The sequence below is a fragment of the Mesocricetus auratus genome, unplaced genomic scaffold (genome assembly GCF_017639785.1).
Source record: "Mesocricetus auratus isolate SY011 unplaced genomic scaffold, BCM_Maur_2.0 Super-Scaffold_100004, whole genome shotgun sequence".
Taxonomy (NCBI): domain Eukaryota; kingdom Metazoa; phylum Chordata; class Mammalia; order Rodentia; family Cricetidae; genus Mesocricetus; species Mesocricetus auratus.
This window is the reverse complement of record NW_024429189.1, coordinates 10,862,501-10,878,501: the sequence shown is the minus strand read 5'-3', so window position 1 is coordinate 10,878,501 and position 16,001 is coordinate 10,862,501. Positions and strand designations below refer to the sequence as shown.

General features: G+C 35.2%; 1 protein-coding gene and 1 pseudogene across 6 annotated transcripts in view; both read left to right on the top strand.

Annotated features, from left to right (window-relative positions):
* Positions 1 to 11,575, top strand: part of LOC106021057 — a 95,784-nt pseudogene extending 84,209 nt beyond the window's left edge.
* Lrp1b (LDL receptor related protein 1B) overlaps positions 1 to 16,001 on the top strand; it is a 1,890,041-nt gene that overhangs the window by 1,483,985 nt on the left and 390,055 nt on the right. The window lies entirely within an intron of this gene.

Sequence of the window (16,001 nt, the reverse complement as noted above, 5' to 3'; positions counted from 1 at the left end):
GTTGTGTCTTTGTGTGGGTTGGGTACCAAGGTAATTTTAGTCTCATAAAAAGAGTTTATCAATGAACCTTCTGCTTATATTGTGTGGAACAATTTGAGGAGTGTTGGTATTAGCTCTTCTTTGAAATTCTAGCAGAATCCTGCACTGAAGCTATATGGCCCTGGGCATTTTTGGTTTTGAGACTTTTGATGACTGCTTCTATTTCATTAGGGGTTATAGGTGTGTTTAAATTGAATATCTGTTCTTGATTTAATTTTGTCAAGTGATATCTATCCAGATGATTGCCCATTTCCTTTAAATTTTCGATTTTGTGATGTACAGGTTTTTCAAGTATGACCTGATGATTCTCTGGATTTCCTCAGTGTCCACTGTTATGTACTCTTTTCTTTTCTTTTCTTTTCTTTTCTGATTTTATTAATTTCCATATTCTCCCTCGGCCTTTTTATTACTTTGCATAAAGGTTTGTCTTCTTGTTGATTTTCCTAAAGAACCAACTCTTTGTTAAATTGATTCTTTGTATTTTTTTCTTTGTTTCAACTTTGTCAATTTCAGCTCTCAGTTTGATTGTTTCCTGGTGTCTACTCCTCAGTGGTGAGTGTGCTTCAATTTGTTCAGAACTTTCAGTAGTGCTGTTAATTCTCTAGTGTGACTATTCACCAGTTTCTTCATGTGGGCACTTAGTGCTATGAACTTTCCTCTTGGTACTGCTTTCAGTTTGCATATGTTGTGTTTTCATTTCCTTTGAATTCTAGGAAGTCTTTAATTTCTTTCTTTATTTCTTCCTTGACACAGGAATGATTCAATTGCATGGTGTTCAATTTCCATGAGTTTGTAGGGTTTCTGCAATTTGTGTTGTTGTTGAATTCTAAATTTCAAGCATGGTGGTCTGATAAGATGCCAGGGGTCATTCTAATTTTTTTGTACCTTCCGAGGTTTGCTCTGTTGCAGAGTATGTGGAAGATTTTAGAGAAGATATATTCTTTTTTGTTTGGTTGTAATGTTCTATACATGTCAGTTAAATCCAATTGGATCGTAACTTCTGTTAGTTCCATTGTTTCTTTGTTAATTTTCTGTCTGGTGGTGCTGTCTAGTAGTGAGAGTGGGATGTTGAAGTCTCTCATTATAACTGTGTGCAATCTTATGTGTGTTTTAAGATTTAGTAATGTTTCTTTTAAGAAGGTGGATGCCTTTGTATTTGGAGCATAGATGTTCAGAATTCAGACTTTTCCTGATGGATTTTATGAAATGACCTCCTTCATCTCTTTTGATTGATTTTAGTTTGAGTTTAATTTGTTAGATATTAGGATAGTTACACCAGCTTTTCCCTTGGGTACATTTGATTGGATAATTGTATCCCAATCCTTTATTCTGTCTGTCTTTGAAGTAGAAGAATATTTCTTGTATGCAGTAGAAGGATGAATTCTGTCTTCATATCCATTCTGTTACCCTGTATCTTTTTATAGGCACGTTAAGACCATTCATATGGAGGGAAATTAAGGAACATTGAATGTTAATTCTTGTTCGTTTTTTATTTGTTGTGGTTGGTGGTATTGTGTGTGGATTTAATCTGCTTTTTATTATGGCTTTTGGTAAAGTGGAATTAACATCAGCTGTTTTAGACAAGCAAAGAATCACAGGTTCACTGAGTTAAACAAATGCATTATGAACAAAGTCACACAACTCAAAATAATATTCTATCACAGGCTTTAGTATATACAAACTATTTTCCTGGTAAAAATACTGCCATAATTTTGCTGAAAAACATCATATATAGAACTAAGGAGTACATTGTATCACAGACTTAGAACCATAGTACTTGGGAAATGGAGGCAATAAAATCAAGAGTTCAAGGGCAGCTTCATTTCCAAAGTGTATCAGAGGCCACCTTGGAGTACAAGAGAAACTGCAACATGACAAATGACTCACAATTTTGAACTCTACAACCCTTTCACATTGGATTTTACTTGATAAAATATGTTTAAGTCTCCTCCATGACCTTATATCTTAAGAGTTTTCCTATTAATATTAAATTTTTGAATTATATTTGTACGTGTATTTGTGCACTTGCGAATGCAGGAACAGAAGGGGGCAAGGAGACACCATCAGATTCACTTGGGATGAGGTTAGAAGTGGCTTGGAGCTGCCACGTAGGTGGTTACCACAAAATTCAGGTCTCTGCAACAGCAATAAGCATTTTTAACTGCTGATCTATCTTTCCAGCCCCTCTTATATTTCTTTGAGTTGATAATATTCCACATGATGCATTTTCTGCAATTTATTCATACTAAGAGAAATTTTGACAATGTTCAAGGTTTATAATCTGTTTCTCCTTACAAAACCAACAAGCTTATAAGGGATAATAATAACATAATATAACATAAAACAAAAACTGATAAATTGGAATAGAAAGAAGGAACAAACAAAAAGAAAAGATCCTAAGGCACAAGAAACATACATTGAGGCAGAGTAAAACTCATTTGCACACTCAGGAATCCCATAAAAGCAGTAAACTGGAAGCCATTAAGATATATTAAGTATCTTTAGAGTAAATAGAGAGAAATATATATAAACAAAAAAGTAAGACAAAATTCAAAGAAATAGAAAATTTCTGACACCAGATTGTGAAACAAGGAATTTCCAATGAGGTTGATTTGTTTTTCTATTGGTCATCTACCGCTGGGCATGCAGCCTTCCTTTAAGAACAGTTTGTTTCCCTTCTGTTAGAGAAAACTTAATTTTCATTGGCAAGCAGAAAATGCTTATGCCTCAGCGACGGTGACATGTATCCACTTTTCCTTTCAATTTTAGGACCCAACGTGCTGCAGATGTGGGTAGACCCTTGCATGCTTTCTCAGTCTCTGAGTTCCTATGTACTTCTATCTTGTTTATTCAGAGGGTCTTGTTTTCTTGGTGTCTTCCAACACTTCTCCCTCTTACACCCCTTCTACTTCCTCTTTCGCTGAGTTTCCTGAATCCCAAGGAGAAGGATTTGATGAAGAAATTCCAATTAGGGCTAAATGTTTCATGGTGTTTCCATGTTTGGCTGTGGGTTTCTACATTTGTTATCGTCTGCAGCAGGAGAAAGCTACCCTGATTATTGAGTAGAATGTCATTGTCAGTATATTGTTAGTTTTTTCTTTTTCTTTTAAGAACAGTAGTATTTTTTTTCATTGTTGGTCTCTGGGTGATCTAGTCTGAGGTTCTTGGTTGCCCAAACAGTGTCAGTTATGGGCCTTTAGTCAAATCAGATATTGGTGGGTTGCTCCCACAAGTGTTATGTCTCAATTACAGTAGCGTATCTTGTGCATATATTGCAAATAGGGCACCATTTTAGATCAAAGATTTTATGGTTGCGTTGTTGATGTATACATTTCTCCTTTGGTAATTTGAAGAGTACCTTAATATACCAAAGATACATGCAAGTAGGTATATAGTCTCTGTATAGGCAACAGCTCAAAAATCTATGTTTGGTATATTTTGCAGGTGTTGTCTTCAGCAATAAAACTTTGCTGTCAGTTTTTGAGGGAAGCATAAGTCTTTACAATGGCCTGGTTTGTTTGGAGGTTCCCTGGGGAGTTTTGACCATGTGCTTAATTAGATGTAACCCAATCCAGTACTTGAGGTTCATTTGGTGACAAAAAATGGACAGTTTGAACCTTTTTCCCCATTATTTGGCAAGTGCCCTTAAATCTCTTTCATATAGTTACGGATTCTGGAAGTTTCTGCCGCATTAGGTTTCCATACTATCCCTCAAATTGCCCTTTTATTAGCTTTCTCTCAGTCTGTTCTCTCTCTTATCCCATAATCCCTTCTTGTCTTCACTTGATCTTCATATTTCTATACACACACACCCATCCACACATAATTTTCTATTCTATTTTCCTGGTGTGTTCTGAGTATTCTGTCTGCACCATCTCCATTCCTTATTCTATTATTCTATGCCAATTTCTATAGTGGCTTGGTTTTCATTGATGTATATATATATTTATATCATTGATGAATATATATATTCACAAAAAAAGAGTTTCCACAGGTGAATGGATTTATATCTAGGTCTTCAGTTCAATTTCACTGACACATATGTCTGATTTTGTGAAAATATCATACCACTCTATTTCTATTATTGTAGTTTTGTAGTACAATTTAAGGTCAAGGATGGTGATGCCTCAATTATTTCTATTATTATTCAGAATTGTTTTGGCTATCCTTTTTTGTGTTTTCATATGAACTTGATACTTTCCTGTTTAAGATCTGTGTAGAATGGTATTGCAGTTTTGATGAGGATTGCATGGAATTTGTAGATTACTTTTGGTAAAATGGCTGTTTTTAGTATATAAACCCTACTGATTCATGAGCTTTGGGACATCTTTACATTTTCTAATACCTTTGTCAATGCCTTAAAGATTTTACCATATAGGTTTTTCACTTTCCTGGTCAGAGTCACCGCAAGATATTTTATATTATCTGAGTTATTACGAAAGTTGTTGTTGTCCTGATTTCTCAGACTATTCTTTATTTGTACATATGAAGGCTTCTGACTTCTGACTTAGATTTTTTATACTAAACTACCTTTCTGGAAGTATTTATTGCTGTAGAATTTTCGTGGTAGAATATGCAAAATCGCTAATATATTCTATCATATCACCTGCAAAAAATGACACCGTGACTCCTTTCCAGTTTGTGTCAAAATGATTTTCTGTTGTTTTAATGCTCTAGCAATGACTGCAAGTAATATTTTGAATATAAACATGGGGAGAGTATACAACCATATATTATTCCAAATTTTAGTAAAATTGCATTGAGTATTTCCCATTTTATTGAGGCTGACTACAGGATCACTAGAATCTTCTACTTTGCTGAACACTGTCCCTTATATCTCTCTAGGACTTTTATTAATAATAGATAGTAGATTTTGTCAGTGAGGAGGCCTGGGCAACCTATGGGGCCCTGAGCAGTGGATCAGTGTTTATCCCTGGAATACAAACAGACATCTTGTGTCCATAGCACAAAGAGGGATGCTCTCACAGCCTGGAATCTTAGGGGAGTGCCTGGACCCTACCCTGAGTGAAATGATAGACTCTAGATATCCCCTATATGGAAGGAATTGGCAATAGGGTGGGAGGCCTATTGGGGGGTGCGAGAGGAGGGGAGGGAGAGGGAACTGGGATTGACATGTAAAACAATCTTTTTAAAATTAAAATAATAAAAAAGAAAAAAAAGAACGTGCCTCTGCCTCTTAGAAATGCCTTCATTGAATCTCATTTGTTTGATGTTTGGGTATAAATTCACCTTTATTTAATACTAAGATGTCTTTAATTTCATTCTTGAACCATTTTTCATTCAATATATAGTATTTAGTTTCATTGAATTTGTAAGCTATATGTTGTTTCTATTGATGCGGATAGTCAGCTTTTATATGTTGTGATTAGGTAAAAAGTAGAATGTTATTTCAATTTTCTTGTGTCTGTTAAGACTTACTTTGTGTCTGAGTGTGTGGTCAATTTTGGAGTAAGTTCCATGAGGTACTGAGAAAAGGTATAATTTTCTGTGTGTGTATGATTAGGTGAAATATTATGATAGGTTCATTTTTATGATGCCATTTCTCTATTTAGTTTTTATGAAGATAACTTGTGTTTTGGTGAGACTTGGAAGTCTCCCACTATCAGTGTCTGAAGGTCAACATGTGGTTATGTTGTAGCAGTATTGTTTATTTTGTGAACTTTTGTGTCCCTTGTGTGTGGTACATAGTTGCTATGAGATACAATATCATTTTGGTGGATATTTCTATGTGTGTGTAATATCTTTCCCTATCTCTCATCTCTTTCTTTCTTTCTTTTCTTTCTGGTTTCTGCAGACAGGGTTTCTCTTTGGCTTTGGAGGCTGTCCTGGAACTATCTCTTATATACCAGGCTGTTCTGGAACTCACAGAGATTCACCTGCCTCTGCCTACTGAGTGCTGGGATTAAAGGCATGCACCACCAGCCTGGCCTTTCCCTATCTCTTATGATTAATTTTCGTATGAAGTCTGTTTGCTAGATATTGAAATGGCAACACCAGCTTGTTTCCTAGGTCCATTTCTTTGGACTACCATTATCTATTCTTTTACCCTGAGGTATTGATATGTTTCATGGATGCATGTATGTGTGTGTCTTATATACACACAACAATATTTATTTTATTTAGTTTTATTCAAGCAAGTTTTCAAATCTCTAGATTTTGTTTAAATTATTTCAGACAGAAGTAAGTGTGTTATAAGAAAACTTACAAAATTCAAAAGTTCAGTAGTTAGTGACACCTGGACTCCTCTAATCATCATGGTGTTACTGTGAAGGTATAGATAAAAGCAATAAATATAGATATGGGAAAGTCTATTAAAAGCTGATTGGCCGAAGGTAACTTTATAACTTGCCTTACTCTTTTGTCTTCCAGGGATGTATTTTTTTTTAAAACACATATACTATACTATTCTGAAACTATATTTATGTCTCATTTTCCCATTTTTTTGTTTAAACACATGTTTTCTGATATCTTGATATCACACCAGAAGGAAGGAATTAGAGATCCTTTTTGAGTTACAGATAATAACTGAGGCTGGTCAGTTTTAGTGTGAAAAGTAGTTAACCTGTCTGTCAATTAAATGATTCCTTAAAACAAAAGTTCATGTACAAAATACAAAACTGATTAAATAACCAAAATCCACTGTACTTCCAGAGTAATTGTCACTTTATGATCTTTATTTCCTGTCTGAATTATTATCTGCCTTATGGCCACATGAGGAAGTCAGTGGAAGGGTAAAGACTTAATTAAGGTTCTAATGGTGCACTTAGAAGTGTGAACTAAGCATCTCCTCAGATGCTTTATAGCTTGTGAGTCATCATCCTCTCCTTAAGCGCCCAGTCCTGACCACCTGTCATCTGTTATCATAATGTTCTCAAAGGCAGCAGTCAGAGATCATTTAGGTCTCAATGCTTGGAATAGTAAAGCAATTTAGATGCATTTCCACAACAGTAAATGGTGAAAGCTAAATATGATGCAAACAGAAACTCAGACAGATGTTTAATGGACAAATGCTATTGAATCAACACTGAATTTGTGATGGGAGTACTTTGTTTACAGCTCTTTTATGGTATCCATTTTGTTTCAATGTTTGAAGAAGGTTAACATTAAAACTAAAATTACTGCCCAGCATTAGCTATGCAGCTTGAGTCAACAGGTATACTGGATACGATACAGAAAAATTGATGTAAAATGTTTTGTCAGTATTAAACCAGTCTTAGTTTGAAAATGTAATCAGGGCTAGTTATGACTAATGCAACAAATTCATTTCATTGAACTTGATGAAGTAAATATGCTTAAGGAAAAGCAGGGATTAGCAGGTTTCATTGAGTTAAGGCCATTTGATGCTGTACTCCCCTACATGATTTCTTCTGGGTACTGAATAACATTGAATTTCTAATATGATTTTTTCAATTATTGATTTGTTGCTTGTCTGTTCTGGAGGAAAGTCAGATGAAGATCAGCCTGGCAGTATTTATAGGCTGCATCTCATCTGTGGGATGTAATCCATCTTCGTTAAGTTCAGTAAAAGTGATAGATGGCATTTGGCAGTGTAATGATGTGATCAGTCTGGCAGTGCCTCTCTAAATCTGGAACTGGTGCTTTCTGCAGTGTAGATATTTAATCAGTTATACACCCCATTACTGATTTAATTCAGAATGTCAGCAGCAGGTGAATAATGTGAGTATTTGTATATTAATATCATATTGTATTAATGCTCCCTTCGTTTAAGTGAGCTATTCATCTGAAAATCATAAACAGTAGCATCGTGGGTAGAATAAATTTAGAGGAGATGTTAAGCATCCAGTACCTTTCATCTCTAAATTCATCATGTCAGCAAAATTTTTATTTGTATTTCTGCCCATATTTCTATTTCTAGTTGAATTTTATGATAAATTCATCATTTCCTGCAATTCATAAAACTATTAATACATACTTTAAGGTATATATACTTCTAATGAAATTAAGTATAGGAGGATTGTTCAGAAAAATGATAGGTTATCAGGTTGTATCTCTAAAGAAGGTTATAAAATGTTTAATGAAATTATATTACTATAAACATTCTTTCAGCTTTTTGTTTGTTTATGTTTTCATATTTTTTTACAATACAGTGTTTTCACATATGTAAAAAGCAGTATTATCTTTTTGACAACTGGTTTTAAATGCTAACAAATTTAATTGTTGCTTGTTTGTGTGTAACATTCCTCCTCTCAGGTATATTATGGAATCCTTACAATACAGAAATATTTGTAATTTAAATTTTTTTATTTTACAAAACTATATGTCTGCTGTCTTCTCTTCATATTTACACATAATTTAAAGAATTCCAGTGATTATAGCACTCAGTACCTTATATTATACACATTTTTAGGAGGTGGAACAGCCTACATATTTGCATTTCCACATGAGACCTGAAGGAAATAAACTCAATTTTACAATGAATGCCTGAACCATGAATAGCATCAAACTGCTTTTATACTGTCTTTCCCACAGAGAGTGATCTTTAGATTAGGGGAAGAAAGAAATTATCAATAACAAATAAGAGTAAAGTAGATTAACCATACCAATATACTGTCATAAATGTTTTTGAATGAGTTTGTTATCTTTTGAATGTTCAATGCTTATACAACTAACACTTCTGAATTTTAGCTATTCCAGGTAACTGAAATCCTAGAAAAGGAAGTTCTGAATGAGTCTACTGTAGTTGGGAATAATTTTACAAATTTATAAGAAAACAATTGCATACTTTCTGCCAATGTCATCAAAGGGAATGTTGTAAGTTCCCAAATGCTTCTGGGAATCTTCTCCAGGAAGTATGTAGGATAGGTTGCAAGGGTATGTCCACAGTAGTTCTGTATAAATGACATTGGCTGCAGATTGAAAAATCAAGCATAATCCACTTAACACTATTGCTCTATCTAGCCTATCCTTTCCCTTCTTAATCACCTCAATAATTGTCATTGGTCATGTCGGCATTGAATGAGGAAATGTCCTTGTGTTGTTAATGTTACAGACTTTAGTTCTATCTGTGCTAAAATATTCTTTCTGTAAGAATACACCAAAATTGTGTACAAAGCCATAAGCAAATATGATTTACTGTGTGACTATCAGATCTCAAAAGCCAAAGAACACAGTAGATGACAATGAAAGAAAGAGGAGAAAGATGTTTATTCTGATCACATGAAAATTTAGTAAATTAAAGACCTATTGTAGGAGGACGTATATAAGAAAACTAATGATATCTAAAATTGCCTGCATGTAGGTTATGAGCAGCTATCTATCAGTACATCAATCAGCCATAACTGTTTGAAACATCTTTTGAATTGAGGACTTTTCTCAACTTCATTTAATTTCAGATTTGAATGTCTTCCTCATTTACTCTCAGCAGTTTCTATAATCTTTAAAGTGTCAGAAGGATGACATGCTACTTTGTCAGGCTTAAAATATATTACCAGCATTTTTTGCTAACACTTACTTCATAAATGCTTCTTTTCAGTAAACCATAAGCTTTACACACATATGTGCTTATTTGTCTTCACAGTGTCTCATACAGTTATGGGATGCTGGGCATGAAGTCATGTTATAAATGATAGACATACCTTTCTGGTCACTCAGTCTGCTCATTGCTCTAATAGTATTAAAAATATTAGTATTCACTTACACTCTACCTAAGACTTGTAGAGTCTTGAGAGTTACCTGGCTTTAAATGTCACAAATGTTCAAGAATTTCCTCCATTATATGTGTTTGCTATTTCTGTGACTAGCTGACTCCTTTTGAAATAAAACTATGACTTTTTTGTGTCTATCTTCGTACATACTTAAATGCAAGTATATCTGGACCAGCAAATGGTATACACATATATTACCAGAATCTAAATGATTACCATAACAGTTGGTTGATCCACAAAAGTTATTCCTGCTTCAGATTTCAAATGTCAGGTTTTGGATTCAGAGTGTCAAGGAGTACGTTGAAAGTTCAGGATTTGTTCTGGCCATCTGTGCACATTGTCGTCAGAATTACTAATTGAATATCGCCAAATAATATCGAGCAAATAGAAAATGATTATTTCCCAAATCATAACATCACAACCTTTGGCTTTTGCACTTAATATTTTCTTTAAATTCAGCTCTGACACTCTCCCAGCTTGCTTACTTTCTGTGTCACTTTCAGCTTCCTGATCATTAATAAAGAAAGAAAGCTTACAACTTTATTTAGAAAAAAAAGGAACTGCATTGCATAGTATCACAGTTTTTTATGTTGTTTTCCTAGAGATCTCTCTTAGGCACTATCAGTTTGTGGTTCTGATTCTCATTTTTCTTACTTGTTTAAGTACAAGAACGCATAGTTTTTGTGTTCTAGCTTTCTCAAAAGATGTCCAATAGAGAGAAAACGCTATCTTTCTTTATGGTGGATTCTTACCATGTTATTCCTTTACTTACTCTAGCCAACTCCAGTCTTCATTTTTGCATTTTACATGTATGAAACAGATCTGTCTTTAAAAATAGTTGCTTATTGGTCTGAGCACAGCAGACTAATAGGGAACAACCCACCCAAGCCAAACTAGGACTTGTTAAGTTGTGGGAGCCTCAGGCTCTGCCACTAGCCAGGAGTCAGGCTGGGACAAGGACCCCCGAAGGTGTGGTCTTCAGGCCGTCACAGAACTACGGCTCAGCAGGTGAGAGTTAAGGCACATTTATTGCCAAAAGATAAAAGGAAGAGGCAGACTAGGCTTTGAAAAGTGATCTCAGCAACTTGGGCACCCTCTGAGAAATGACTATCAGCATGGGAGGGCTCCAGACTCCTGAGATCAAGTGTGACCTAAGGTCTTCAATGCCAAGACCAAAGAGCTTCTGTCTGTGTCAGGGAAGGATCTAAGACATATGAGCAAGGACTACCAGCAAGTGCTACTGGGTGTCAGACACCCTCTTTGGCTCTTCCCTCCTGACATGACAGATGAGCAGAGGAAACACAGGTTTCAAGAAAAACTAGTAGACATTATCCTCGTCTTGCATTGCAACCACCAGCTCGTCTACTACCAGGGTAGTCATGACATCCTGGTCACTTTTCTGCTGGTGGTAGGTGAGAAGCTGACATCAACCCTAGAAGAAAAATTGTCTACCCACCACTTCAAGGATTTCATGAATCTCACAATGGACAATACCAAGCACATCCTAAATTATCTGGTGCTCATCACTGATCAAGTGAACACAGAACTTTGTAGCTCCAGGTCAACTGTCATGGTGGGGACCATTTTTGCTCTCAGCTGCCTTATCTCCTGATTTGGCCACATCCTGTTAGACTTCAGGCACATTGTGAGATTATACGACATTGGCCTGCTACTTGTTCAAGCCCATTTACTTTGTAACTGTGATCATACTGTACTGGAAGCAGGAATTCCTGGACTGTAGCTGTGACGTGGCCCCTGTCCAACACCTGTTGTTCTAGTTCCCTCAGGAACTGTCCTTTGAGATGCTCATCAGCAGGGCAGGAGACCTCTTTGTTCAGTGTCTCTTTTGAACTTTCACGGGAGGCAGCCTGAGGCTCGAACAAAAGATGGCCTGACCAAACAAAGGACAAATGCTTTGTGAAACTGACATGATGGGGTTAATGGTGCCATTTGGAGTAGTGACTCTAGTAATGCTGGAATGCATGGAGTGGGCAGCTAAGCTCCAGCTGCAGTTGTTCCCCTAAACAGCCCAAGGAGTCACTTTCAGGAGGCTTGGTTTGGTCCTATGCTGGTTCCGCAACTGTCTGACTTGGGTCAAGGAGCTCCCACTTGCTCAGGTCAGCTGTTTCTGTGGGTTTCCCCAGCATGATCTTGACCCCTTTGCTCATTCTTCCTCCTTCTCTACAACTTGAAGCTACAAAATAAGGAGGACACTAAGAGAGACATGCATGGTCTCCTTGAGAAGGGAAAAGGAACAAGATCTCCTGAGCAAATTGGGAGCATGGGGTGGAGGGGGAGGGAGAGTGAGATAGGAGGAAGAGGAAAGGATAACAGGACTGGGGAGGGGAACATGAGGAATCAGGGAGGTCAAGTTGGGGGAAGAACAGAGAAGGAAGCAAGGAAAGATAACTTAATAGAGGAAACCATTATAGGTTCAAAGAGAAATCTGGCACTAGGGAAATGTCCAGAGATCCACAAAGATGAACCCAACTAAGAAGCTAAGCAATAGTGGAATGACTACCTTGAATGCTATTCTCCTATAATGAGATTGATGACTATATTTAATGACATCCTAGAGCCTTCATACATTAGCTGATAGAAGCAGAAGCAAACACCCACAGCTAAATGCTGAGCTGAACTCCTGGAAAACAAATTTGGTATTTTACATTTTTTCATATCAGAGTTTTTACTTCATTAATCTGAAGAAAAGATTTGAATTGTAATCATACACCATAATTTACACTACAATTATTATTCGAGTAAGGTGGATGGAAGTTAGTGTAGCTAATTATATCCATTTTTACAAAGCAATTTAATAGAAAAATGACATTCATAATTAATAAACATTAAATGATGGATGCATTTTAGTAGAGAATGTTGTAATGTGAATTGACGCATAAATAAAGAGAAATTTGTTGAGAAAGTATTAAGGATAAAATTTTGGTTCCTAGAATGTTGGTTATATCTCATTAAAATAATTTTCTGCCTAAAAAATTTTAATTAAATTTATTCTTGGACAGTTCACATATGTATTTAAAGTGTCCCTAGAATGTCTCCTCTTACTCACTCTTATATCCCTTCTTGCTATCAGTCATTTGCCAAGATTAGTGACTCATAAGGTGTTATCCCAATCCAGTCCCAAATTTTAAAAATAAGCATAAGCTTTTAAGCATATTTTGACAGCAATGTTAATAACTATTTTATAACTGATGATTTACAAGTATGCTAAAATTGACATACATATTTAAAGATCACATTAAATTTTCTTTAAAACAGTCACAGTGATAAGGCTAAAGTTTCTGTTTGAAGTCATTGATGCTGACTCTTTAAATGAATTGATAATATAAACAAAATCTAGGAATTGAAAAGTAATATGTAAAGAATGAATCTTTGGGAAACTACCTATTATGGGCTGGTCAATGAATAACTTGAAAATTAAAAGCATAAAATTTCTTCGTGATAACATTTAGATTGGATATGGGGTTCTGGGCAGATAACTGGGTTTGTAGAACTCTAGCAAGTTCAGGGACTATATAGTTCAAGTTTATTGAAACTACATAAAACTTGAGAATATTTGAGCATGTAGGTAACTCTGGGACTGTGGCAGGTGGAGACAGAATGATATTTCAGCCTTGGTGGCCACCAGCCTTGCTCCAGATTTAGTAATATAATCCTTTCTAAAGAGAATACAAGAGATTGATAGAGCAGGACACCCAACATCATTCTCTGGTTTCTTTTCATGCGCTGGTATACACACCCACACAAACATATGTGCATATACCATATACCCGTATACACAAAACATGCACATGAAAGTAAATAAAAGTAGATTTGGAAGTTGATATCCTGAAGTTTATTTCAGTGACATGTTTTTCAATAATTTTGTTCTGAAGTGTCATTTTATCTTGGTATAATTCAACACAGTTTATGTTTTAAATAGATCACTGTGTCTTCAAGTGAGAACATAGGTATGGGGAAACAGACACAAAGAAATTGCAATATTAAATGCCTCCATCATTTTAATGATCAACTTTGTTGTTTTAAATTAACTCTTAGAAAAGAAGAAGAGTAAGGTTAAGACACACCACACACACACACACTACGTAGAACATTTCCTTACACATGCAAGAGTATCTTGATGAGCTGTAAAAGAAAGAATGATCTTTGAGCATTTGATTTGAGAACTGAGCAAACACAATGTATTCAAGAACTGTCGTCCCTGAGAGCTAGTGATGGTGTTGAGCTGGTGTTCTATATTCTGAATTTTAAACTTAGAAGGTACAAAATGGTTAAGGAGATAGGTAGAAAAGTCATTTTGATATGGCTTAAAATAGGAAACTAGAAGTTTGGACATGCATTATTATATATGGACAATGTAAAGAGGTGAAAGAAAAGGCTAGAGTAAGGAAGCCCAGTGAGCCAGTGAGTATATATTTCTCTGAGGACAACCCTTAGTGATTATTGGAATTAAGAAGAAGTATTGTATTTCACTGATCTATTTTCATACGGAAGATGTATCTGTGATTCTTCCTCCTCCCTTATCTTCCTTCTCCTCATTCTTCTTTCTGTCCATTTTAGGGTTCTTCCAATAATTGCTTCCCTATCAGGTAAAGGGCTCAGAAAACCCTGCAATAATTCCATTTTGCTTTCCTGATTTCTACAGTTATTCAGGATGTGTACTCACATGTGAATATTTGGAGCTAAGAACTTCTAGTGTGATATTTGTCTTTCTGGGTCTGAGTTAATTCACTGAACATGATCTTACTGAATCTGATCTTTTCTAGTTCTATCTATTTACCAAGATATACTTGGAGAAGGATGTGGGAAATTCATCTCAGTAAGGGGAACTTTGAATGTTGATGCTTATAACTAAAATCATGAACCATCCAAATATCACTAAGAGCCTTGGGTGACGAGAATATGAAGTGTCAATAAATATATAGGGATTACCAAGACTATGATGTTCATAAAAACTAGAAACAGAGACAATGAAAGGGAATAAAACACAGAAGAGACACTATGGGAATCACACATTTGTGTTGCCTTTCTAAACAACATTTTTACTTCAATTACATAAGCATCCTAATTAAAATACTTTCAAGCTTTTTCCTTGTGTGTAATATACTCATTTGAGTTTATAAATACTAAATCTCATTATTATTTTAGTTTTTATACAAAGTGACATTTCTGTAGATAAAATAAAATACATATATGACCCAGGAACTAAGGAAACATAAAATGTTTTGAAAAACAAACCCTGAGAAAAGTTGTGCTGGAATTTAGTACATGATCTTGCCTCCTCCTGCATTACATTTTTTAATATCAGAAGAGAAATACTCAAAGTAAATTAAGGGATGACTGAAATGAAGGTATTCTAAAGAAAGGCATATCAATGTTCAGAAACAAGGCTCAATATTATAATATCAGTTTATTTAAATCATAGTTGAATGAACAATCACTTAAAAGTCAAATATTTAATTTTTATTGATATTTCCAGTAGTTGGCTAAATGAGATTGTCAAAGGAACACACACATTTCACTTAGAAGGAATAAGAAATAGTGTATTCTGTAGCCCCATATGGCTTCAGTGGCCTCAAAAGTGATTTGATGTCACCAGCTTTGGGCACCTAAGAATTAGTGATGTTTTCTTGGTCCTGGACATAATAGAGCTTTTCTATTCTTATCATTTCCAGTGCTTTCCTCCAGTTGTTCCAGAAAGCTTGACACACTGAGAACAAACCAGGACTAAATCTTTACTTCTATTAGCTTTTTGTAGTGATATATATATATATATATATATATATATATACATATATATATATATATGTAGTAACTGTTCTGCCACTGAAATAGAGGCATACCCAAATTTTTACTTTTTCCTTCTCCTTTTTAATTTTCAGACAAAGTCTCCCTACATTGCTCAGGATACCACTGAACATACTCTGTAATCATATAGATGTTAAATTTATCATCCTTTTACCTCAATTTTCAGAGTGGCTAGGATCACAGATCTATGTCGTTAGGCCTGTTTCAGTTTAGATAATTATCAAACAAGTCTAGAGTATTGTCTGAAATGTAGTATTTAACAGTTTGCTTGTTTTATTCTTTAGATATGGTCTTATTCTGATTACAAACTGAATGTAAAGTTGTAGAACTCTTTCTACAAGAGTCTTTGCTAGAAGTTTTAAAACAGAAAACAGGAAAACAAACAAATAAACCAACAACAAAACCACAAATGTGACTTGACAGAATGTGAATGTCCTAGAAGGCAAGCCT